General features: G+C 43.4%; 1 long non-coding RNA gene and 1 pseudogene across 1 annotated transcript; one reads left to right on the forward strand and one right to left on the reverse strand.

Annotated features, from left to right (window-relative positions):
* LOC118374734 (anoctamin-10-like) overlaps positions 1–27,014 on the forward strand; it is a 42,614-nt pseudogene that overhangs the window by 11,885 nt on the left and 3,715 nt on the right.
* On the reverse strand, positions 24,718–26,790 carry LOC127919582 (uncharacterized). The gene is made up of 3 exons (XR_008103362.1): positions 26,646–26,790; positions 25,402–25,551; positions 24,718–24,851 (listed from the first exon to the last, which is right to left on the reverse strand). It is a non-coding gene; the product is annotated as an uncharacterized LOC127919582 (long non-coding RNA).

Below are 27,014 nucleotides of genomic sequence, written 5' to 3' on the forward strand. Positions count from 1 at the left end.
AGTGGGGACCAGACCACTGGATCATATAGGAGGAGAGTGGGGACCAGACCACTGGATCATATAGGAGGAGAGTGGGGACCAGACCACTGGATCATATAGGAGGAGAGTGGGGACCAGACCACTGGATCATATAGGAGGAGAGTGGGGACCAAACCACTGGATCATATAGGAGGAGAGTGGGGACCAGACCACTGGATCATATAGGAGGAGAGTGGGGACCAGACCACTGGATCATATAGGAGGAGACTGGGGAAAATACTGAACCACCCCAATTTAAAAAAACATCTTGTGGAATTGGATTTCTTCACCACCATATAATGGCGCGTTGATAGGCTAACTTCCATATATGTGATCTACCTTGCATAAGTTTGTGTTTTAAAGGCCATGGACTCAGTCTAGTCAATGCAAAATGTTACGAGGGCCCTTCGGCTCTGTCTGTCTCGCTCTCCTGGCTAGCTGTTATTCCTCTGTCCTGTCTGTGATTGGCTGGGACAGGGCTCATTGTTGAGCAGGTGATACCTGGGTAATTACTGTACAGCATGGCATACTTCACAGAGCAGTAACCAGGCAACAGGGTAGCTGAGCCACGGACACAGAGACGGTCGGAAGGAGGGGAGAGAGAAGAGAAGGCTGAGGATGAGGAGTAATTGAAACACTTGATGATGCCTTGGCAGTCAGGGCATCCAGGCCAGGCATTCTCTCCAACCTCTGCCTCTCTGATGCACTGATCCCAGTCTAAGCGGTCACTAGACATTGGATTGATGGAACATTCCTAGATGTAATGATTAGCCTACATGTAAAGATTATTACACCAAGTTTGCACACACTAAAATGCTGTTGTCATTGTCAAGTTGAATGTGTTTGTACATTTGCACAGATTATGTAATAGAATTATAGTTCATGTTAATCTACCCTTTCATGCATTATCCGTAGACCAAAGCACAGACTGACTATACTTTTTAAAATTTAGATGGAATAAACATTCCACGGAACAAGGAGAAATCGGGAGGAAATATTTATGTTTTACCTTCCATCTTATTCCCAGATAAAGCCTATACTATTTATGCTAGTAAAACACATCAGTAGTCTTTGTTGTCACTTTCTCCATGAGGGTTAAAGGCAGGGAGTCAGAGAGTAAAAGTAGTGCACTATGTAGGGAATAGGGTGACATTTGGGATGTGTGCTGTTTACCAACTTAATCCCTGAACACTGCATCTGGTGTGGCTTTTACTTTGCTGTTTTGATTTAAATATGTACATTTATTTCTCGCTATCAAACAGTGACACATTTTTAGAAAATGTTACCTAAGCTCTCTCTGTGTGTGTGTCAGGGTTTCCGTTATGAAAATGTGGTGCCAGACATTTGACCTACAGCATTTTCATTTAAGTAACAGACATTTGAGAAATGTACTGGTCCAATATGATTAGGGTGTCTGCCCACGGTGCTCAGAATGACAGAAATCACATTTTAGATGATGGTAATTCATTTGAACAGAACATGCAGGTGGAGGATGCAATGACGTGTGTCCTTACCGCGCACTTTGAATACGTTAGAATAACTGTCCACATTTAACTTTTTCTCAGCCAACGACGACTGACCAACAGCAAAATCACTAGTAGATGCATAGGTGGGGCGTGAGTTTCATGTTCTTAAATAATAAGCTGAGCTCCTCAGTGTCACACCTTGGTCTTAGTATTTTGTGTTTTCTTTAATTATTTGTTCAGGCCAGGGTGTGACATGGGGTTATTGTATTGTCGTATTGGGGTTTTTGTAGGCATTGGGATTGTGGTTGATTAGGGGTGTCTGGTATAGGCTTGGCTGCCTGAGGCGGTTCTCAATCAGAGTCAGGTGATTCTTGTTGTCTCTGATGGGGAACCGTATTTAGGTAGCCTGGGTTTCACTTTGTATTTCGTGGGTGATTGTTCCTGTCTCTGTGTAGTTTTCACCAGACAGGCTGTAATTAGGTTTCACGTTCCATTTGTTGTTTTGCTTTTGTAGAAGTTATTTCATGTATCGCTCTTCATTTATTAAAGACATGAGTAACCACCACGCTGCATTTCGGTCCGACTCTCTTTCTACAAACGAAGAACGCCGTTACACTCAGTCATGTTTTCTTCGCCTCACATTGTCAACGAAGTCTGTTTTTTAACATCCATTGTGAAAGATAGTTCCTCAGAATTAGAAAAATCTTTCCAACACTCCCGGCCTCGATAATCACCAAGCGTTGGTGTGAAAAGAGAAATATCATGATCTGATGATCCCATATAGCTAGTGGAAACGTCATTAAAACACACAGCTGTCTGTCCGGAGTTCACTGGCACAGAAACTTCAAGGTGCTGGAATAGGCTAGTTGATACAGTGTTGCAAGTTCCTATCAACAGCTTTTGGCCAGACCCAGTTGATGATTTGATACAATGTTCATACAACTTCTCTACCAATAGCCTAAGTCAAGACAGACAGAAAGGGAGGCAGACAGGCGGAGCAGAGATTAATGTGATTGAAAGAACCAACATTTTAATCAGGATATTTTCTACTGTTTTTATTTGTCAGCTTTAGGCCTATGAAATGTACTTAGTTGATGATGGAAGATATAGCCTATAGGCCAATGCAGCAGTAGGCCTATCTCTGAGTTCAATGCGCTCTTCTTTAGCCACCAATGGATCACAGTGTGTCCATGTGGCGGAGGCTGGCACTCTTTTGACATATTTAGCATTTCACTCCAGATTTCTATGATTAACCACGTGGCAATGATTTTGAGAAATTACAATTGTATTTATTGAAATGAAACTGTTCCATGAAAATGTGCATATAAAAATAATCCTAACTGTCACGCAGGTCGGTAGAAATGGTAGGATAGATTGTAAACTTCCCCAAACTTGAAACTCAGGAGCTGCCTGTGTGCTTTACTATAACACACATTAAACCTATTTGTGAACGAGCAAGCGCATAGGAGGTCCCGATTAGTTGATTAGTGTTGTGCCGAAAACCTGCCCCCTGCCAGAACACACCCCCTCCACGTGAATGCGCACACACTCCATTCTTCATTGCTGCGACTTGCTTGCTAGTTGAGATTTCTGATCAGTTAGGCTGCGTTTCATTTGATTTTTTTTATGTCGGTTTGATCCCGGGGGGGGGCACTAGTAATATCTGCAGTTTTCGTTTGGCTATTTGTTTCAAGTGTATTTTCTGGCTGAAATCCCCCACCCCTTTCTAATTTCCTTAATTTTGTGGCTATAGTCAAATACTTTCTGTGGCTCACAACAGTCAAATACTTTCTATAGAACAAACGGCAGGATAGGCAACTAAAATGAATAATTAATGTGTGTTATATTACAGACAAGGGAGTAAAGGGAGTATATTACAGACAAGGGAGTAAAGGGAGTATATTACAGACAAGGGAGTATCTTACAGACAAGGGAGTATCTTACAGACAAGGGAGTAAAGGGAGTATATTACAGACAAGGGAGTATCTTACAGACAAGGGAGTAAAGGAGTATATTACAGACAAGGAGTATATTACAGAAAGGGTAAAGGGAGTATCTTACAGACAAGGAGTAAAGGGAGTATATTACAGACAAGGAGTAAAGGAGTATCTTACAGACAAGGGTAAAGGGATATTACAGACAAGGGAGTAAAGGGAGTATATTACAGACAGGGAGGGAGTACAGAAAGGGAGTAAAGGAGTATATTACAGACAAGGGAGTAAAGGGAGTATATTACAGACAAGGGAGTAAAGGGAGTATATTACAGACAAGGGAGTAAAGGGAGTATATTACAGACAAGGGAGTAAAGGGAGTATATTACAGACAAGGAGTAAAGGGAGTATATTACAGACAAGGGTATATTACAGACAAGGGGAGTAAAGGAGTATCTTACAGACAAGGGAGTACAGACAAGGGAGGGAGTATATTACAGACAAAGGGAGTAAAGGGAGTATATTACAGACAAGGAGTAAAGGAGTATCTTACAGACAGGGAGGGAGTATATTACAGAAAGGGAGTATATTACAGACAAGGGAGTAAAGGGAGTATATTACAGACAAGGGAGTAAAGGGACAGACAAGGAGTAAAGGGAGTATATTACAAGGGAGTAAAGGGAGACAAGGGAGTACAGAAAGGGGGAGTATATTACAGACAAGGGAGTAAAGGGAGTATATTACAGACAAGGGAGTAAAGGGAGTATATTACAGACAAGGAGTATATTAATCTTTACAGACAAGGAGTAAAGGGAGTATATTACAGACAAGGGAGTAAAGGGAGTATATTACAGACAAGGGAGTAAAGGGAGTATATTTACAGACAAGGAGTAAAGGGAGTATATTACAGACAAGGAGTATATTACAGACAAGGGAGTAAAGGGAGTATCTTACAGACAAGGGAGTAAAGGAGTATATTACAGACAAGGGAGTAAAGGGAGTATATTACAAGGAGTAAAGGAGACAAGACACGGGAGTAAAGGGAGTATATTACAGACAAGGGAGTAAAGGGAGTATATTACAGACAAGGGAGTAAAGGAGTATATTACAGACAAGGGAGTAAAGGGAGTATCTTACAGACAAGGGAGTAAAGGAGTATATTACAGACAAGGGAGTAAAGGGAGTATATTACAGACAAGGGAGTAAAGGAGTATATTACAGACAAGGGAGTAAAGGAGTATATATTACAGACAAGGAGTAAAGGGAGTATATTACAGACAAGGGAGTAAAGGGAGTATATTACAGACAAGGGGAGTAAAGGGAGTATATTACAGACAAGGAGTAAAGGGGAGAAGACAAAGGAGTAAAGGAGTATCAAGGTAAAGACAAGGGGTAAAGGGAGTATATTACAGACAAGGGAGTAAAGGGAGTATCTTACAGACAAGGGAGTATATTACAGACAAGGGAGTATATTACAGACAAGGGAGTATATTACAGACAAGGGAGTATATTAAAGACAAGGGAGTATATTACAGACAAGGGAGTATATTACAGACAAGGGAGTAAAGGGAGTATATTACAGACAAGGGAGTAAAGGGAGTATATTACAGACAAGGGAGTATATTACAGACAAGGGAGTATATTACAGACAAGGGAGTAAAGGGAGTATATTACAGACAAGGGAGTATATTACAGACAAGGGAGTATATTACAGACAAGGGAGTAAAGGGAGTATATTACAGACAAGGGAGTATATTACAGACAAGGGAGTAAAGGGAGTATATTACAGACAAGGGAGTAAAGGGAGTATATTACAGACAAGGGAGTAAAGGGAGTATCTTACAGACAAGGAGGGAGTATATTACAGACAAGGGAGTAAAGGGAGTATATTACAGACAAGGAGTAAAGGGAGTATATTACAGACAAGGGTAAAGGGGAGTATATTACAGACAAAGGAGTATATTACAGACAAGGGAGTAAAGGGAGTATATTACAGACAAGGAGTAAAGGGAGTATATTACAGACAAGGGAGTATATTACAGACAAGGGAGTATATTACAGACAAGGGAGTGGAGTATATTACAGACAAGGGAGTAAAGGGAGTATATTACAGACAAGGGAGTAAAGGGAGTATATTACAGACAAGGGAGTATATTACAGACAAGGGAGTAAAGGGAGTATATTACAGACAAGGGAGTATATTACAGACAAGGGAGTATATTACAGACAAGGGAGTAAAGGGAGTATATTACAGACAAGGGAGTATATTACAGACAAGGGAGTAAAGGGAGTATATTACAGACAAGGGAGTATATTACAGACAAGCAGTAAACATTTCAGAACAACTACTAGTTGAATAAGACATGGGAGAGATGATGAATTTTGGCAAAGAGATTTATTTGTAGACTAATACACTTGAAACAAATAGCCAAACTGAAAACTGCAGACATGACTAGATCCTCCCCCGCGATCAAACTGCCATAAAAAATAAAATGAAACGCAGCCTAATGTGATCAGAAATCTCAAGTCGCAGCAATGAAGAATTGAGTGTGTGCGTGTTCACGCGAAGAGGTGTTGGGGGGGGGGATTCTGGCAGGGGGGAGAGGATTCTGGCAGGGGGGAGATTTTAGGCACAACACCAGCCCTGCTGGAGACCGAAGCAAAATCTTTTTTAATCAGACAAACTCTGCCAACACTGATAAACAATCAATTAAAATGACGTTGTCCATATAATGGTCCTACTATCAGGGGAGACAAATAGAATATGACGTCCATCTAAGCTGGAGCAGGAAACTGTTGTCCGATAACTAACTTTAAAGTGGCACTGATAGAGTGAATATGCGCAGTGCGCACTCACCAGGGATATACTGGTGCCAATAAGATAGACTATAGGCCTACTGTTGTTCGCTCAACTAAAAGACAGATTTGAGTATTTTCATTGTCTTCTCTTTACAGCAATAGCCATTTGCTTTCCAAACTATGTTAACCCGCAATTTAATTTATAATTATTGCGATATGGCTTGCTGGTCTTCTACTTTTCCTTGACAGTTGCAAGTCAACAATCATCTATTTGATATTTGCAACGTGCACAGCCTAAATTGCGCGAGCTGCCTTTCCTTCCGACTTGTAGGCAATGAGATTTAAAATAACAAGACTAGGGAAGCTAATGGTCCTCTGTGGCTAAATCATGATTTAGTTGCCTATTTTGAATGATTTTATTTCTGTATTGCAGGCTAATTAGGCTATCATTTTGGCAATTGATTTCAATTTACTTAGGAAAGCTTAGCTTCCCTAGCATTATGGGCTCGCCGCCTATGTCAATCTACTATCCCCCATAGTAAAAGAATTGACCTATTCTATTGGTCAGCTTGTCGAAAAAACAAAATAGCCCAAACAGACCCTGGGACAGTTTTGGGACAATAGAGAAAAAAAGGTTAAAAAGCAATGAATCTTATGCAACAGACCAGAACATTTAGCTGAAAAATGTAAAATTGGCCTTTCTAATTTTATTTGTTGGCTTTTCATTTTTTTAAATTCCGAAAGCCGGCTAATGGAAACGTGTGTGTGTGTGTGTGTGTGTGTGTGTGTGTGTGGACAGAAACAGAACATCCAGTGACAACTCTGACAGAGGTTTGTCCTGTAACTCACAACCCAGGATGAAATACTAATGACCTGTCTGGGGGATGCATAGAGGATGTCTGGGAGAGGAGAGGACGGTCAGTCACTCACTCGGTTTGCTCTGTCTGACCTGGTGATTTATCTCACATAAAGGTTGACACAGAGGAGAGAGGAAGGGGAGTTGTGATGTATGGTAGAGTATTAAGTACCTCTGTCTAGATACAGAAGCTGGGCTGGCACACCGCTACTGCAGAGGTGAAGATGTCCGTTTAGCCTGCTGACGATCAAGGACGCAGGTGGAGACGACTTCTTAAGATGGGACATAATGGGAGTGTATGCAGCCCAACTCTACTGCAGACTGTGTATGGTCTTATTAACCACTCTTACTGTGTAACAGCCAGAATAGCAGGAGGGTGTCACAGATCCATAACACTAGTGTGCCGACGATATCTGAATTGTAGCCGCAAAACCCCATATGGTTGGTATTTCACAACATGAGTGATAATGAAGGAAGTGGGAGAGGGGCTATTATTTTCATGGGGATGAACTGAAATTGAACTCGCACTGTAGATTTTAATTGTAATTTTTAAATTTTACCTTTATTTAACTAGGCAAGTCAGTTAAGAACAAATTCTTATTTTCAATGACGGCCTAGGAACAGTGGGTTAACTGCCTGTTCAGGGCAGAATGACAGATTTGTACCTTGTTAGCTTGGGTGTTTGAACTTGCAGCCTTCCGGTTACTAGTCCAACACTCTAACCACTAGGCTACCCAAGTAGGCTTGATATTCACTGCAGCGTTAAGGGCCGTCCACACCTAGGACATTAACTAGAATGATAATTTTAGATTTGTATCTTGATAGATTTTGTTATAGTCATCGTCCTAGGTGAGGGCGGCCCTTAAAGATGGTTATTAGGAAGTGTTTAGTACTATGACAGAGTCGAGAGATGTCAGAATGTATAGCGAGGTAAACGAAAGGTTGCTGGTTCGAATCCCCCTAGCCAACTAGGTGAAAAATCTGTCGGTGCTCTAGAGCGAGGCACTTAACCCTAATTGCTCCTGTAAGTCGCTCTGGATAAGAGCATCTGCTAAATGACAACAACAAAATAGACCGTTCCTTAGCCGTCCCTTCTTGCCTTGGTCCTTTATAATGCTGAAATATGATAACGCTGCCTGGTATAATGCAGATGGCTTTATGTGTTTGGCTCCTAACAACGCTGTCTATCTTTCTCCCTCACGGTTTGCTTTGCCAAAGGGAAATCAGCTATTGTCCTCTGAAGCCACTGTGATGTAGTCTGTGGTGTGTGTTGTTGAAGTCCAGAACCCTTTGTACCCAGTAACTGAATGTCTGATTCTGTCACCATTGTTGTGGTCTCCTTTTCTATTCTGTAGAGCACGATCAGCCTAGTGCTAGCTCTAGTCATATCTGTGCATTGACTCAGATACTGTGCCCTGAATCCCACCATATTCCCTATTTAGTGCACTACTTTTGACCAGGGCCCATAGGTCACAGGTCAAAAGTAGTACACTATATATGGAATATGGTGCCATTTGGGACTGAACCTGTGTATTAATGTAGTGTGCATCAGCTCTGTGTGAAGCTGTGCCCCCCTGCTGACTGGCATCTCTATTTACAGCCCTTTGTAGTCCTGTTCAATGCTATTCTTCTACTATATATGACTCCAGTCTAGTCTTATTGAAGCTACCTGCCTGCTGTACTGAATAATCTCTGCAGGCCTGGAGACCTCTCCACAACCCTCCCTGTCTCCTCTGCCCATCAATGCCTTGGGTGCGTCCCAAATAGCACCATGTTCCCTATATAGAGCATTACTTTTGACCAGGGCCCAGAGGAACAGGTCTCACACCGACCTCGCGGTACATCGAGGAACAGTAGAGGAAACAGTACCTGCCTCGAGATCAATAAACGGAAATTGGATCGAGCTGAAGTAACTTGGTATGAATCATCTTGATGTAATCATTGATTCTCATGTGGGAGACGTGCCACCTCTTTCTGCATTAGTCTCATATCCTAGAACACACAGTCTGCTGCCAGACTCTGGCCTGTCACATTGTGTGAATGCACGGTGCTCCATGAGGCTCATTCTCACTCTGCAGTTGGCTGTCCCAAGGGTTACTGCAGAACCATGTCTCCGCAACATGTCCAAGTGTTTATGGCAAGCCACCAATGGCCGCCTTTCAGACGAGATCTATTCACAAACCCCCGACGTGAAAAGTTAGATTAAGAAATTCTGTTCGTGCCGCTTCACAGAATAAATGGTTAAAAATGACTCCCGATCAGTTGGAATCAAGGTGGATTGAAATGCTAATTTGCTAAATGAACAAGGCAGTGCAGTTCTGGCCCCAGCTACATGGGGTGAATACTGAGCAGACAGGATTTTGGTACAAAAGGCCACAGATTGCCATGCTAGCACTTACGGGTACTGTCTCAATTCACACTTCTGCACTGTTTAGAGCATCATAGAGAAGTAGTTTGATATTGAGTCAGAGCATCATAGAGAAGTAGTTTGATATTGAGTCAGGGCCTCATAGAGAAGTAGTTTGATATTGAGTCAGAGCATCATAGAGAAGTAGTTTGATATTGAGTCATAGAGAAGTAGTTTGATATTGAGTCAGAGCATCATAGAGAAGTAGTTTGATATTGAGTCAGTCAGGGCATCATAGAGAAGTAGTTTGATATTGAGTCAGAGCATCATAGAGAAGTAGTTTGATATTGAGTCAGGGCCTCAGAAGTAGTTTGATATTGAGTCAGGGCATCATAGAGAAGTAGTTTGATATTGAGTCAGGGCATCATAGAGAAGTAGTTTGATATTGAGTCAGGGCATCATAGAGAAGTAGTTTGATATTGAGTCAGAGCATCATAGAGAAGTAGTTTGATATTGAGTCAGGGCATCAAGATAGAGAAAGTTTGTAGTCAGGGCCCTTGAGTCAGGCACTAACATTTGCATCATTTGATTAGTGTTTGGTTTTCCAACGTGTGCCAAGCCAACCCTATCTCTCTAAATGCCCATAAATTCCTACTGTCAAGTACCAATCAGCTAAAAGGCTGTGGTGTCTTTAATGTTGCATTTCAATCAGTGTAACAACCTCAGTCAGCGTTGAGGCCAGACAGACTGGACTCCCTTCGCCTTTACATTCGCTATACTGTAAATTCTACTACTTAGCTCACATTTGCTGCATCCCAAATGGCCCCCTTTTTCCCTACATTGTGCACTACCCCTGAGGCCCTGGTCAAAAGTAGTGTACTATAAAGGTATTATGTTGCCAATTGGGATACACAATTGTCTGTAATAAAGTAGTGTACGGCTGAAGGAGAGAGGGAGCGCCACACACACCTCCCCATCCTTCTAGCCCAAACCACCTATCTGAAGAACACTTTCCATAGGAGAAAACAGCCTGTAATAACAGTATTTGGAAGTTTTCAGTCGACAACATTTGTCAGGCCTAACATGTATGAAGCCTTTTATATGAAAGTGGTGGCTGAAGTAGTTGGAATTCGGCTGGCACATACTGATGAGGTACAGCGTGTTGTGGCAGCTGGCAATTCTCCAGCAATGACAGACCTGCTTTGCATAGCAGTGTGTTGGCATCGATTCAGAGTAATAAAGCTGGTTTCTGGTCATGCAGTTCGAAGTACACTTCTCTCGGCCGTAAAAAATGTATTGAGAAAAAAATGATGTATGTGTTGGATATTGGTCAGGTTGCTACCTCTATGTCTCACACCTTATCTTACCTCACCTCAGAGGGGCTGTGAAGATAACAGGTGTGCTCTTTGCCACAAGTCGTCCTCACCCCACTTCCCCTTTGTCTGCTGTTCATCTGTCTCCTCCAATCACCTCAGAGGGAGGAGGGTGGGCCAGTGTTGTACTTTCTGTATTCACAGCACTCTCTTCTCTCTTCCTTTTGAGAGATTGGGATTGTATTTTCAGAAAAGCCCTCTTGCCTGTCTTTACCATTACAGTTTAATATTGAGCTCCAGTGAACTGCTTAGGGGCTGATTTAAAGAGTTAGGGTCCAGAAGGGTCTTCAGCTTCTTAACTCTCACACAGAATAATCAGCAGGGTCTTACTGCATGTTTGTCACCCTGTAGTCTCCTGTTTTGCTTTTACAGTATTTCAAGACATTCTTTGATTATCTGGTCCTTAGTTAAGAGGTGTGATCTCTTAAATGTTAACCCTTTCAGCATTATATCTGGGAAAATAACGGACAAATAAAAAATAAAATACAAATAATGATTCTATGGTTTGGCGTATTTATGGATACGGGTTCGTTGTACTTTTACCTGACGCAGTTTCACGTGAAAACAGGACTGTTTTCAGACTGGAGCGTCAGGTCAGCTGCTTGTTGTTAGCCTCGCCAGAAGGAATGGAGCTAGTTCTGAAAGAACAGGGAATGTTCTGGTTAACTTGACTGACGTTGTTGTCCCATTGGGGAAACGTTTTGCAGTATCATGTACATGTTTAAATCAGTAGACTACAAATGACAATACAAAATTCACAAGTTCCATCCAGCATATACAGATGAAAGAAGACCAGCCTGGTAGATAGGAACATTAACCAGCTGTTTAGAGGGATATCACACCTGACACCAATGATTGTCTAGTTTAGTAATGTCAATGATTGGACAGCGGTCGGTGATGGTGTTTGTTTGTCTCCAGAGCAGTTTAGATTGTGTTGTGATGTTTCACTTCAGCAGCGAATCACGTTGCATCTGTTCAATCAGTTTAAAACTATTCTTTATATCAACTATATATATTTCTGTTTCTGAATTCTAGGATAATAGAGAAATATAGTTTCTCAGTACAATATAACATCATAATACACGTCTACTTTTCCTGTTACATGTCCTAAAGTCTCCCCATACTTCCCTGTTGTTCCTCTGTCTGCTGTTGTGGTTGCAGCACTTCCTCTTGGCCTCCAAGTTCATCCTGGCCTTTGTGATCCCAGATGTCCCCAAACACATCCAGATCAAACTGTCACGTCTGGAGTTTGAGTCCCTGGAGGCTCTGAAGAAAAGGGTAAGTTTGACTGACTGACTGAACCCTCAACTGTATGGTGTGTTGAATAACGCTAGCATGACATACAGAGTGGTTTGACCTAACTTGAGTCTATTAAGGTGAAAAAAAGCAGGTACCATCACTCACCTGAAACTCTTTGGGGTGTGTTAAACCAAAAAATTATGAAATTCCCAAAAATAACATGAAGGGACTTCAAGGTGAATAAAATGTACAAAGTAACCCTAGATGAAGGAAAGCCACAGACTTCTGTTGGATAAGCTGGGTATATGAGGTGTACGGCTGACGTGACTGTCTCTGAGACACCCATCAGGTTTATCATCTAGGTCTGATGGTTTAATGATCCATGTAGAAGGTTGTTCACGCTGCAGCTAACTAAAAAATGTGTGTGCGTGTGCAATATTCTAATGGTTAATGAGGCTCTGCTATTTTGGCAGATGTTTATCACCTTGCATGTTGCTCAGAAGCAGGTCACACACACTCACACAGAGGACACAATCATCTGATTTCCCAGCACCAGAAAGAACCTGTATAAACGGCTTAGCCTCGCATACCGTGTATAATGAAGGACAAAACAACAGATTATTTAGCAGAATAATGCAGACCCATAACTGTCTCCATAGCAGAATAATGCAGACCCATAACTCTCTCCATAACAGAATAATGCAGACCCATAACTCTCTCCATAGCAGAATAATGCAGACCCAGTTCCTCTCCATAACAGAATAACGCAGACCCATATTTCCTCCATAACGGAATAATGCAGACCCATATTTCTTCCATAACAGAATAATGCAGACCCATATTTATCTCCATAACACCATAATGATTGTCTCCATAACAGAATAATGCAGACCCATATCTCTCCATAACGGAATAATGCAGACCCATATTTCTCTCCAGACCAGAATAATGCAGACCCATATTTATCTCCATAACACCATAATGCAGACCCATATCTCTTCATAACACCATTTAACATATCTCTGACCATAACACCATAATGCAGACCCATATCTCTCTCCATAACACCATAATGCAGACCCATATCTCTCTCATAACACCATAATGCAGACCCATATCTCTCTCATAACACCATAATGCAGACCCATATTTCCATAACACCATAATGCAGACCCATATCTCTCTCCATAACAGAATAATGCAGACCCATCTCTCTCCATAAAGAATAACGCAGACCCATATTTCTCTCCCCATAGCAGAATAATGCAGACCCAGTCTCATCCATAACATAATAATGCAGACCCATATTTCTCTCCATAACAGAATAATGCAGACCCATATCTCTCCCCTAGCAGAATTTGCAGTCCCATATTTCTCTCTAACAGAATAATGGACCCAATTTCTCTCATAACAGAATAATGCAACCCCTCATAACACCATAATGCAGACCCATGTTTTCCCATAACACACAAATGCAGACCCATAACTCTCTCCATAACACATGAATGCAGACCCATATCTTTCCATAACATGAATGCAGACCCATATTTCTCTCATAACAGAATAATGCAGACCCATATTTATCTCCATAACAGAATAATGCAGACCCATATTTCTCTCCATAAAGAATAATGCAGAAATTTCTCTCCATAACAGAATAATGCAGACCCATATTTATCTCCATAAACCATAATGCAGACCCATATCTCTCCATAACACCATAATACAGACCCATATCTGTGACCATAACACCATAAGCAGGGTATATCTCTCTCCATAACACCATAATACAGACCCATGACTGTCTCTGAGACACCATAATGCAGACTTTATCATCATAACACCATAATGGTTTCTGATCCATGTAGAATAATGACCCATCTCTCTCTCCATAACAGAATAACACAGACCCATATTTCTCTCCCATAGCAGAATAATGCAGACTCCATATTTTCTCCATAACATAATCATGCAGACCCATATTTCTCTCCATAACATAATCATGCAGACCCATATCTCTCCCCATCACACAAATGCAAACCCATAACTCTCTCCAGCACACATGAATGCAGAACCATCTCTCCATAACAGAAAAATGCAGACCCATATTTCTCTCCATAACAAAATAACAGATCCATATTTAGCAGAATAATGCAGACCCATATTTCTCTCCATAGCAGAATAATGCAGACCCATATCTCTCTCCATAACAGAATAATGCAGACCCATATCTCTCTCCATAACAGAATAATGCAGACCCATATCTCTCTCCATAACAGAATAATGCAGACCCATATTCTCTCCATAACAGAATAATGCAGATCCATATCTCTCCCCATAGCAGAATAATGCAGACCCATATTTCTCTCCATAACAGAATAATGCAGACCCATATTTCTCTCCATAACAGAATGATGCAGACCCATATCTCTGACCATAACACATGAATGCAGACCCATATCTCTCTCCATAACACCATAATGCAGACCCATATCTCTCCCCATAACACCATAATGCAGACCCATATTTCTCCCCATAACACACAAATGCAGACCCATACTCTCTCCATAACACCATAATGCAGACCCATATCTCTCTCCATAACAGAATAATGCAGACCCATCTCTCTCTCCATAACAGAATAACGCAGACCCATATTTCTCTCCCCATAGCAGACTAATGCAGACCCATATTTCTCTCCATAACAGAATAATGCAGACCCATCTCTCTCTCCATAACATAATCATGCAGACCCATATTTCTCTCCATAACATAATCATGCAGACCCATATCTCTCCCCATAACACACAAATGCAAACCCATAACTCTCTCCATAACACATGAATGCAGACCCATATCTCTCCCCATAACACACAAATGCAAACCCATAACTCTCTCCATAACACATGAATGCAGACCCATCTCTCCATAACATAATAATGCAGACCCATATTTCTCTCATAACAGAATAATGCAGACCCATATCTCTCCCCATAGCAGAATAATGCAGACCCATATCTCTCTCCATAACAGAATAATGCAGACCCATATTTCTCTCCATAACAGAATAAGAGCAGACCCATATGACTTCTCTACCATAACAGTAATGCAGACCCATATCTCTCTCCATAAAAAATGCAGACCCATATTTCTCTCCATAACAGAATAATGCAGACCCATATCTCTGACCATAACACATGAATGCTGACCCATATTTCTCTCCATAACAGAATAATGCAGACCCATATCTCTCCCCATAACACCATAATGCAGACCCATATTTCTCCCCATAACACACATAATGCAGACCCATATCTCTCTCCATAACACCATGAATGCAGACCCATATCTCTCCATAACACATGAATGCAGACCCATATTTCTCCATAACAGAATAATGCAGACCCATATCTTTCCATAACAGAATAATGCAGACCCATATTTCTCTCCATAACAGAATAATGCAGACCCATATTTCTCTCCATAACAGAATAATGCAGACCCATATTTATCTCCATAACACCATAATGCAGACCCATATCTCTCCATAACACCATAATACAGACCCATATCTCTGACCATAACACCATAATGCAGACCCATATCTCTCCATAACACCATAATGCAGACCCATATCTCTCTCCATAACACCATAATGCAGACTCATATCTCTCCATAACACCATAATGCAGACCCATATCTCTCTCCATAACAGAATAATGCAGACCCATCTCTCTCTCCATAACAGAATAACACAGACCCATATTTCTCTCCCCATAGCAGAATAATGCAGACCCATATTTCTCTCCATAACATAATCATGCAGACCCATATTTCTCTCCATAACATAATCATGCAGACCCATATCTCTCCCCATAACACACAAATGCAAACCCATAACTCTCTCCATAACACATGAATGCAGACCCATCTCTCCATAACATAATAATGCAGACCCATATTTCTCTCATAACAGAATAATGCAGACCCATATCTCTCCCCATAGCAGAATAATGCAGACCCATATTTCTCTCCATAACAGAATAATGCAGACCCATATCTCTCTCCATAACAGAATAAGAGCGTCTGCTAAATGACTTAAATGTAAATGTAAATGTAATGCAGACCCATATCTCTCTCCATAAAAGAATAATGCAGACCCATATTTCTCTCCATAACAGAATAATGCAGACCCATATCTCTGACCATAACACATGAATGCTGACCCATATTTCTCTCCATAACAGAATAATGCAGACCCATATCTCTCCCCATAACACCATAATGCAGACCCATATTTCTCCCCATAACACACAAATGCAGACCCATAACTCTCTCCATAACACATGAATGCAGACCCATATCTTTCCATAACACATGAATGCAGACCCATATTTCTCTCATAACAGAATAATGCAGACCCATATCTCTCTCCATAACAGAATAATGCAGACCCATATTTCTCTCCATAACACCATAATGCAGACTCGTATCTCTCTCCATAACAGAATAATGCAGACCCATATCTCTCTCCATAACATAATGCAGACTCATATCTCTCTCCATAACACCATAATACAGACCCATATCTCTGACCATAGCACCATAATGCAGACCCATCTCTCTCCATCACACCATAATGCAGACCCATATCTCTCTCCATAACACCATAATGCAGACCCATATCTCTCCATAACACCATAATACAGACCCATATCTCTGACCATAACACCATAATGCAGACCCATATCTCTCTGCATAACACCATAATGCAGACCCATATCTCTCCATAACACCATAATACAGACCCATATCTCTGACCATAACACCATAATGCAGACCCATATCTCTCTCCATAACACCATAATGCAGACCCATATCTCTCTCCATAACACCATAATACAGACCCATATCTCTCCATAACACCATAATGCAGACCCATATCTCTCTCCATAACACCATAATGCAGACCCATATCTCTCCATAACACCATAATACAGACCCATATCTCTGACCATAACACCATAATGCAGACCCATATATCTCTCCATAACACCATAATGCAGACCCATATCTCTCCATAACACCATAATACATACCCATATCTCTGACCATAACACCATAATGCAGACCCATATCTCTCTCCATAACACCATAATGCAGACCCATATCTCTCCATAACACCATAATACAGACCCATATCGCTGACCATAACACCATAATGCAGACCCATATCTCTTTCCATAACACCATAATGCAGACCCATATCTCTCCATAACACCATAATACAGACCCATATCTCTGACCATAACACCATAATGCAGACCCATATCTCTCTCCATAACACCATAATGCAGACCCATATCTCTCCATAACACCATAATGCAGACCCATATCTCTCTCCATAACACCATAATGCAGACCCATATCTCTCTCCATAACAGAATAATGCAGACCCATATCTCTCTCCATAACAGAATAATGCAGACCCATATTTCTCTCCATAACAGAATAATGCAGACCCATATCTCTGACCATAACACATGAATGCTGACCCATATTTCTCTCCATAACAGAATAATGCAGACCCATATCTCTCCCCATAACACCATAATGCAGACCCATATTTCTCCCCATAACACACAAATGCAGACCCATAACTCTCTCCATAACACATGAATGCAGACCCATATCTTTCCATAACACATGAATGCAGACCCATTTTTCTCTCATAACAGAATGCAGACCCATATCTCTCTCCATAACAGAATAATGCAGACCCATATTTCTCCCATAACACACAAATGCAGACCCATAACTCTCTCCATAACACATGAATGCAGACCCATATCTTTCCATAACACATGAATGCAGACCCATATTTCTCTCATAACAGAATGCAGACCCATATCTCTCTCCATAACAGAATAATGCAGACCCATATTTCTCTCCATAACACCATAATGCAGACTCATATCTCTCTCCATAACAGAATAATGCAGACCCATATCTCTCTCCATAACAGAATGCAGACCCATATCTCTCCATAACACCATAATGCAGACCCATATCTCTCCATAACACCATAATGCAGACTCATATCTCTCTCCATAACACCATAATACAGACCCATATCTCTGACCATAACACCATAATGCAGACCCATATTTCTCTCCATAACACCATAATTCAGACCCATATCTCTCTCCATAACACCATAATGCAGACCCATATCTCTCCATAACACCATAATGCAGACCCATATCTCTGACCATAACACCATAATACAGACCCATATCTCTGACCATAACACCATAATGCAGACCCATATCTCTCCATAACACCATAATGCAGACCCATCTCTCTCCATAACACCATAATGCAGACCCATATCTCTCCATAACACCATAATGCAGACCCATATCTCTGACCAAAACACCATAATGCAGACCCATATCTCTGACCAAAACACCATAATGCAGACCCATATCTCTGACCATAACACCATAATGCAGACCCATATCTCTCCATAACACCATAATGCAGACCCATCTCTCTCCATAACACCATAATGCAGACCCATATCTCTCCATAACACCATAATGCAGACCCATATCTCTGACCATAACACCATAATGTAGACCAATATCTCTGACCATAACACCATAATGCAGACCCATATCTCTCCATAACACCATAATACAGACCCATATCTCTCTCCATAACAGCTTCATGTAATGTATTCAGTCCCTCAATACATCTCCCAGAGCACTTCGGTAAAGATAAATGACAGGAGTTAGGTGAATGGTATTGATATGAGTATGCTGTTGAGCAGTAGCTTGCCTCAGCTTGGCACTGCAGTCATTTACTGGATTAAGGCTGAGTGCTTCAGCAATAAGCTAGCATGTCTTAGCTAGCTATCATTTCTCTCAGCACTGCAGAAAGAAGGGCGGGCCATGAAATACATCACATTGATGATTGGTGGTATTTCTGATGCTTCTTGTTCTTGTCCAGCTGAATGTTGAATTTAAGCAGATTTGAACAGGATTGGTTGATTTCTTGGTTTGTTTGTGCAGAGCCAGGCCCATGGGCGGTAAGTTGCTTTGGGTCATCTGACTGAACTCTGCTATGCAGGTTGTGAGTTTGTCTGGTTATGGTTTGAATTGAAAGCTTCACCTATAATACCTAATGCCTGATATTAATCGTGTGAATAGAGATGAATAAGCTACTTAATAATGTCTACGTGTCTTGCCCAAGTTGGTCTTGTGGTGAGGCTTATGTATGGTATGTGTTGTGATGGTACTTGGTTACTGCCTTGTGTTGAACTGAGTGTTTTCAACTCCAGTCCCAGGCACATGAGTAGTGCCCCTGCTACCATGGCTATTAAACGTCTTGCCGTTTGTCTTGATAACTCTTCCTCATAAGTCATTCATTTTAATCTTCCTCCAGCACTGTCCTTCTCCTCATCCCACCATCAAAACCCAATTAATATCATCTTGTGGCTGTCCATCTTGATTCCTAATCATTTCAGATATTCTCAAGTTTGACATGGCCTTTACTTCATCAGGTTAAACATTCTTGATGAAATTAATTCACTCCACTTTTTCTCTATATCACTAATGATCCCAGCCAGCCAGCCAGGCAGGCAGTGAGTCAGCAAGTCGGTCGGGCAGCCAGGCAGGCAGTGAGTCAGCAAGTCGGTCGGGCAGCCAGGCAGGCAGTCGACCGGCCAGACAGGGCGGGCGGGCAGTCGACCGGCCAGACAGGGCGGGCGGGCAGTCGACCGGCCAGACAGGGCGGGCGGGCAGTCGACCGGCCAGACAGGGCGGGCGGGCAGTCGACCGGCCAGACAGGGCGGGCGGGCAGTCGGCCGGCGGGCAGACAGGGCGGGCGGGCAGTCAGTCGGCCGGCCGGCCAGACAGGGCGGGCGGGCAGTTGGCCGGCCAGACAGGGCGGGGGCGGGCGGGCAGTTGGCCGGCCGGACAGCGGGGCGGGCAGTCGGCCGGGCAGACAGGGGGGCGGGCCAGGGCGGGCGGGCGGGCCAGTCGGCCGGCCGGCCAGACAGGGCGGGCGGGCAGTTGGCCGGCCAGACAGGGCGGGCGGGCAGTCAGCAGGACAGGGCAGGCATTGAGTCTTTGAGTGACAGGAGTTGATGGACCTTCCAGTCAACCCCAAGGTGTTGTATCATGTCAGGTAATCAGTCAGAACCACAGCCTTCCACTGGATATGTCATCATGCATCACCTTGTACTGCAGCCTCTACTGATGACGGAAAAAGAAAGCCTTTATTCCACTGGAGTTCTGTCCGGGGTCAGTTGTGAGAGGAGGACGGAGGGACGGCCATCTTCCTGTGTCTGTCTGCATCTAGCCGAGTCAATCCAACGTTTTCCACTGCTTCAGCAGGCAGAGCTGTCTTGCCAGCCAATGGGCTTTGTGGCCTGGGGAAAACCCTTTCCTTCCTCTGGCACAGGGGGAACTGATCAGAGCAGGTGCATGGGCTAAAATCCAGCATTTTCCACTGCTTCAGCAAGGGGAGGGAAGCCATAGAGATACATACACTTAGCTAGTTGTACAGTATGTATCTATCACTGAAGGGAGCAGCCAATGTCCTGGGGAAAATCCCTTCCTTCCTTTGGCACAGGAGGAATGTAGTCGTGATCAGAGCAGGGGCCTCACCGGTGGAAACCCCTATCAACACCTTAGTCGCTGGCGCTCCACCAGCACTAGCCACCACTGCCAGAGGTGACTGTGACCCTCTGGAGAGAAGGCCACAGAGACAGATACTGTACTATACAGAGGAGAGACAGATGCAGAATGTATACAGAATGGTGTCGTCTGCGTAGAGGTGGATCAGAGAATCACCAGCAGCAAGAGCAATATCATTGATATATACCTCAAAAGAGTCGGCCCAAGAATTGAACCCTGTGGCACCCCATAGAGACTGCCAGAGTCCGGACAACAGGCCTTCCGATTTGACACACTGAACTCTATCTGAGAAGTAGTTTGTGAACCAGGCGAGGCAGCCATTTGAGAAGCAAAGGCTATTGAGCCTGCCGATAAAAATGCGGTGATTGACAGAGTCGAAAGCCTTGGCCAGATCGATGAAGACGGCTGCACAGTATTGTCTTTTTTTTATCAATGGTGGTTATATCGTTTAGGACCTTGAGCGTGGCTGATGTGCACCCCTGACCAGCTCGGAAACCAGATTGCAGAGTGGAGAAGGTACAGTGGGATTTGAAATGGTCGGTGATCTGTTTATTAACTTAGCTTTCAAGATTTTAGAAAGGCAGGGCAGGATGGATATAGGTCTATAACAGTTTGGGTTGAGTGTCTTCCCCCTTTGAAGAGAGCAGCTTTCAATCTTTGGGGATCTCAAATGACACGAGAGGTTGAATAGGCTAGTAATGGGGTTGCAACAATTTTGGCCGAAAAGTGGGTCCAGATTTGTAGGGATCCATTTTTCAGTTCTTTCAGAACATTGGCTGTCTGGATTTGGGTGAAGGAGAAGTGGGGGTTTGGGCAAGTTGCTTTGAGGTTGAATAGCCAGGCTGCATGGCCAGCTGTGGATGATTTGGCGGTGGTGACAGGGTGCAGTGGGCAGCAGGTGCTCTTATTCTCCAGGTCCCAAAACTTTTTGGAAAGCAAATTTCTGTTTGAAAAAATGGCCAGAAAGAGTGGGAAAAAATGCTATTCATTTACATTACATTTACATTACCAGATTATGTAGATTTTTCTTATGACATCCAGTGAACAGCCACTTTACAATAGTGCATCTAAATCTTTTAAGGGGGGTGAGAAGGATTACTTTATCCTATCCTAGGTATTCCCTTAAAGAGGTGGGGTTTCAGGTGGGAAGTGATTGAAGTGAGGGAGGTGTTCCACCATTCGAACAGTTTTGACTGGGCTGAGAACTTACTTCTCAGTGGTAGGGAGGCAGGCCAGGTGGATGTGCCTTGTTTGGGTGTAGGGCCTGATCAGAGCCTGGAGGTACTGAGGTGTTCCCCTCATGCCCAAAATGGTGGTCTTTAGGGATTTGTGCTTCAACTGGAAGCCAGTGGAGAGAGCGGAGGAGCGGGGTGAAAGGTTTCTGTTTAATGGCACAGCAGGAAAAAGTTGCAGATCAGACGGGAGATTTCCTGGATTAGGACCTGCGCCTCGCTTCCTGTGTAACAGTGTTTGCCTGAACCTACAGGAACGGGCCACCGCCTGAGAACGACAGGGTGTTGTCCCAGGATCACGGGTTCTTCCCTGGGAGGAGGAAAATGGAGTTGTCAACCGTGATGGCGTAGATCATGGAACGGGCAGTCCTTCCCCAGGAGGAAGAGCATGGACTTGAGGTGGTGATCCGTAATCCACAGAATGTCCCACAGGATGTTTTGTGCTGACAGAGTCAAGTGGCAGAACAGAGTCTGAGCGCGTGGTGAGGAGACAGTGAACCAAGGGCTATATCTGTTCTAGCGTAACGGAGATTCGGAGAGGAGTGGAGAGGAGGATCTGAGTTATTAGGTTCTAGAAGGATAAGAGCAGTTTTTTGAAAAGTGAAACCTGATGCAAAGAAGGTCATCTGAGAGAGATTTCAAGAGTTTTGGAGAGAAAAGAAAAAGGGCTACTAGTTAAGAACATCGGAGGGATCGAGTGTAGGTTTTTTCAGAAGGTGCAACTTCCTCTGAAGACGGAAACTGCCACAGGGATGAGTTGATTTCCTTCGGAAATGGTCAGGAGCGGGCAGGTTGTTGGAAATGGCTGCCAGCCGTTTCACAAGAAAGGTCAGAGCACAGGGTTGAGGGTGAATCAAGGTTTCTGCCCATCCATTCATTAGCACCATTCGGCTAATGCAGAATGCCACAGGATGTTTTTGTGCTGGTCAAGGGCAGTCAAGTCTGGGGTGAACCAAGGGCTATATCTGTTCTTAGTTCTAAGTTTTTTGAATGGGTCATGCTTATTTAAGATGGAGATTAAAACACTTTAAGAACAACCAGGGTATCCTCTACTGTGGGATGAGGTCAATATCCTTCCAGGATACCCGCCCAGGTCGATTAGAAATGGCTGCTTGCTGAAGTGTTTTAAGGAGCGTTTGACAGTGATGAGGGGTGGTCGTTTCACCACGAACCCAGTAATGGACTCCGGCAATGAGGCAGTGATCTCTGAGATTTTGTTGAAGACAGCAGAGGTGTATTTAGAGGGCAGGTTGGTCAGGATGATATCTAAAAGGGTGCCCATGGTTAGGATTTAGGGTTGTACCTGGTAGGTTCCTTGATAATTTGAGTGAGATTGAGGGCATCTAGTTTAGATTGTAAGATGGCCGGGGTGTTAAGCATGTCCCAGTTTAGGTCACCTAACAGTACGAACTCTGGAGATAGATGGGGTTATCAATTCACATATGGTGTCCAGGGCACAACTTGGGGCTGAGGGGGTCTATAACAAGCGGCAAAGGTGAGACTGGTTTCTGGAAAGGGGGATTTTTAAAAGTAGAAGCTCGAATTGTTTGGGCACAGACCTGGATAGCCTGACAGAGTTCTGCAGGCTATCTCTGCAGTAGATTGCAACTCCGCCCCCTTTGGCAGTTCTATCTTGTTGTAAAATGTTATAGTTGGGGATAATTTCAGGATTTTTTGTGGCCTTCCTAAACGCCCCAAGCAGTTCTAGTGTTGTTTGGGCACATGACTAGCTTATATGGTTACAGAAGTCAACAAATAAGAGCACCTGGGGAATGTGATTCTAGGGCTAAACCTCTACATCACCAGAGAACAAGAGGGAGTAGAGATGGACAGCCGTTTTGGAACAGAGAGTAAAAGGAGTAGGTTACTGGGCGTGGAAGAATAGTTGAGGCATAATTTACAGACAAGGGTATGGTTGGATGTGAGAGTAAAATTGTTGACAAATAGAGTGAGGTTTTGTCTCTAGAGGCACCAGACTGGATGTGTGGGGGGTGGAACATAAGGGCTAGCTAGCAGGCATATCTGAGCAGGCTGGATACAGTAATTAAGACAAAAATTACTAAGCAAAACAGCAATGGACAAGGCATATTTACATGTGTAGCTGAGTGATCATAGGGTCCAGTGAGTGTATATATATATATGTGTGTGTGTGTGTGTGTGTACCCTTTTTGGCATTGGTTACACCAGTTTAGGAGTCCAGGTGTGAATACAATATGAGCTCCACTTTTTCCTTTTTACATTTTTTGTGAAACAAGTAATTTTTTTCATTTCACTTAAAAAATTTGACTATTTTGTGTATATTTAAAAAATCCATTTAAATAGTTGTAATACACAACAAAATAGGAAAAACGCCAAGAGGATGAATACTAGAGAGACTAGAAAGGCTAGAGACAGATACTGTACTAAGACCAGACAGATACTGTACAGAAGACCCTTAGTCCAGGTTTAGTCCAGGGCAGAGCACCTTGTCAGTGTATGTGTATTTTGGGTGTGAGGAGTCCAGTGGTGAGTGTGTGTGTTCTTGTGTTCCTGAGCCTGCTTGCATCTCTCTGTCTGGTGTGAGCCTGGCCAGGCATGATGTCAAAGACACAGGAGTGGTTATGTGGGATGATGGCTGAGTCATCGAAGACCTCTGTCACCTCAGAGAGAGACAGGCCAGCTCAGAGAGAAGCTGCTTCTCTCTCTATGGGATTGACTTGAAGTTCATCATCAGAAGAGAGGCTTGTTACTGACTCCTGATAGTCCAGGGAAGTTCATCATCAGGAGAGAGGCTTGTTACTGACTCCTGATAGTCCAGGGAAGTTCATCATCAGGAGAGAGGCTTGTTACTGACACCTGATAGTCCAGGGAAGTTCATCATCAGGAGAGAGGCTTGTTACTGACTCCTGATAGTCCAAGGAAGTTCATCATCAGGAGAGAGGCTTGTTACTGACACCTGATAGTCCAGGGAAGTTCATCATCAGGAGAGAGGCTTGTTACTGACACCTGATAGTCCAAGGAAGTTCATCATCAGGAGAGAGGCTTGTTACTGACTCCTGATAGTCCAGGGAAGTTCATCATCAGGAGAGAGGCTTGTTACTGACTCCTGATAGTCCAAGGAAGTTCATCATCAGGAGAGAGGCTTGTTACTGACACCTGATAGTCCAGGGAAGTTCATCATCAGGAGAGAGGCTTGTTACTGACACCTGATAGTCCAAGGAAGTTCATCATCAGGAGAGAGGCTTGTTACTGACACCTGATAGTCCAGGGAAGTTCATCATCAGGAGAGAGGCTTGTTACTGACTCCTGATAGTCCAAGGAAGTTCATCATCAGGAGAGAGGCTTGTTACTGACACCTGATAGTCCAGGGAAGTTCATCATCAGGAGAGAGGCTTGTTACTGACTCCTGATAGTCCAAGGAAGTTCATCATCAGGAGAGAGGCTTGTTACTGACACCTGATAGTCCAGGGAAGTTCATCATCAGGAGAGAGGCTTGTTACTGACACCTGATAGTCCAGTGAAGTTAATCATCAGGAGAGAGGCTTGTTACTGACGCCTGATAGTCCAGGGAAGTTCATCATCAGGAGAGAGGCTTGTTACTGACTCCTGATAGTCCAGGGAAGTTCATCATCAGAGAGAGGTTTGTTACTGACTCCTGATAGTCCAGGGAAGTTCATCATCAGGAGAGAGGGTTGTTACTGACTCCTGATAGTCCAGGGAAGTTCATCATCAGGAGAGAGGCTTGTTACTGACTCCTGATAGTCCAGGAAGTTCATCATCAGAGAGAGGCTTGTTACTGACACCTAATAGTCCAGGGAAGTTCATCATCAGGAGAGAGGTTTGTTACTGACTCCTGATAGTCCAGGGAAGTTCATCATCAGGAGAGAGGCTTGTTACTGACTCCTGATAGTCCAGGAAGTTCATCATCAGGAGAGAGGCTTGTTACTGACGCCTGATAGTCCAGGGAAGTTCATCATCAGGAGAGAGGCTTGTTACTGACGCCTGATAGTCCAGGGAAGTTCATCATCAGGAGAGAGGCTTGTTACTGACGCCTGATAGTCCAGGACGTTAATCATCAGGAGAGAGGCTTGTTACTGACGCCTGGTAGTCCAGGGAAGTTCATCATCAGGAGAGAGGCTTGTTACTGACACCTGATAGTCCAGGGAAGTTCATCATCAGAGAGAGGCTTGTTACTGACTCCTGATAGTCCAGGGAAGTTCATCATCAGGAGAGAGGCTTGTTACTGACTCCTGATAGTCCAGGGAAGTTCATCATCAGGAGAGAGGCTTGTTACTGACTCCTGATAGTCCAGGGAAGTTCATCATCAGGAGAGAGGCTTGTTACTGACGCCTGATAGTCCAGGGAAGTTCATCATCAGAGAGAGGCTTGTTACTGACGCCTGATAGTCCAGGGAAGTTCATCATCAGGAGAGAGGTTTGTTACTGACTCCTGATAGTCCAGGGAAGTTCATCATCAGGAGAGAGGCTTGTTACTGACGCCTGATAGTCCAGGGAAGTTCATCATCAGGAGAGAGGCTTGTTACTGACGCCTGATAGTCCAGGGAAGTTCATCATCAGGAGAGAGGCTTGTTACTGACGCCTGATAGTCCAGGGACGTTAATCATCAGGAGAGAGGCTTGTTACTGACGCCTGGTAGTCCAGGGAAGTTCATCATCAGGGAGAGAGGCTTGTTACTGACACCTGATAGTCCAGGGAAGTTCATCATCAGGAGAGAGGCTTGTTACTGACTCCTGATAGTCCAGGGAAGTTCATCATCAGGAGAGAGGCTTGTTACTGACTCCTGATAGTCCAGGGAAGTTCATCATCAGGAGAGAGGCTTGTTACTGACTCCTGATAGTCTAGGAAGTTCATCATCAGGAGAGGCTTGTTACTGACTCCTGATCCAGGGAAGTCATCAGGAGAGAGGCTTGTTCTGACGCCTGATAGTCAGGTTCATCATCAGAGAGAGGCTTGTTACTGACTCCTGATAGTCCAGGGAAGTTCATCATCAGGAGGCTTGTTACTGACTCCTGGTCCTGACGCCTGATAGTCCAGGAAGTTAATCATCAG

The sequence above is a fragment of the Oncorhynchus keta genome, unplaced genomic scaffold (assembly GCF_023373465.1).
Source record: "Oncorhynchus keta strain PuntledgeMale-10-30-2019 unplaced genomic scaffold, Oket_V2 Un_contig_17125_pilon_pilon, whole genome shotgun sequence".
NCBI lineage: Eukaryota > Metazoa > Chordata > Actinopteri > Salmoniformes > Salmonidae > Oncorhynchus > Oncorhynchus keta.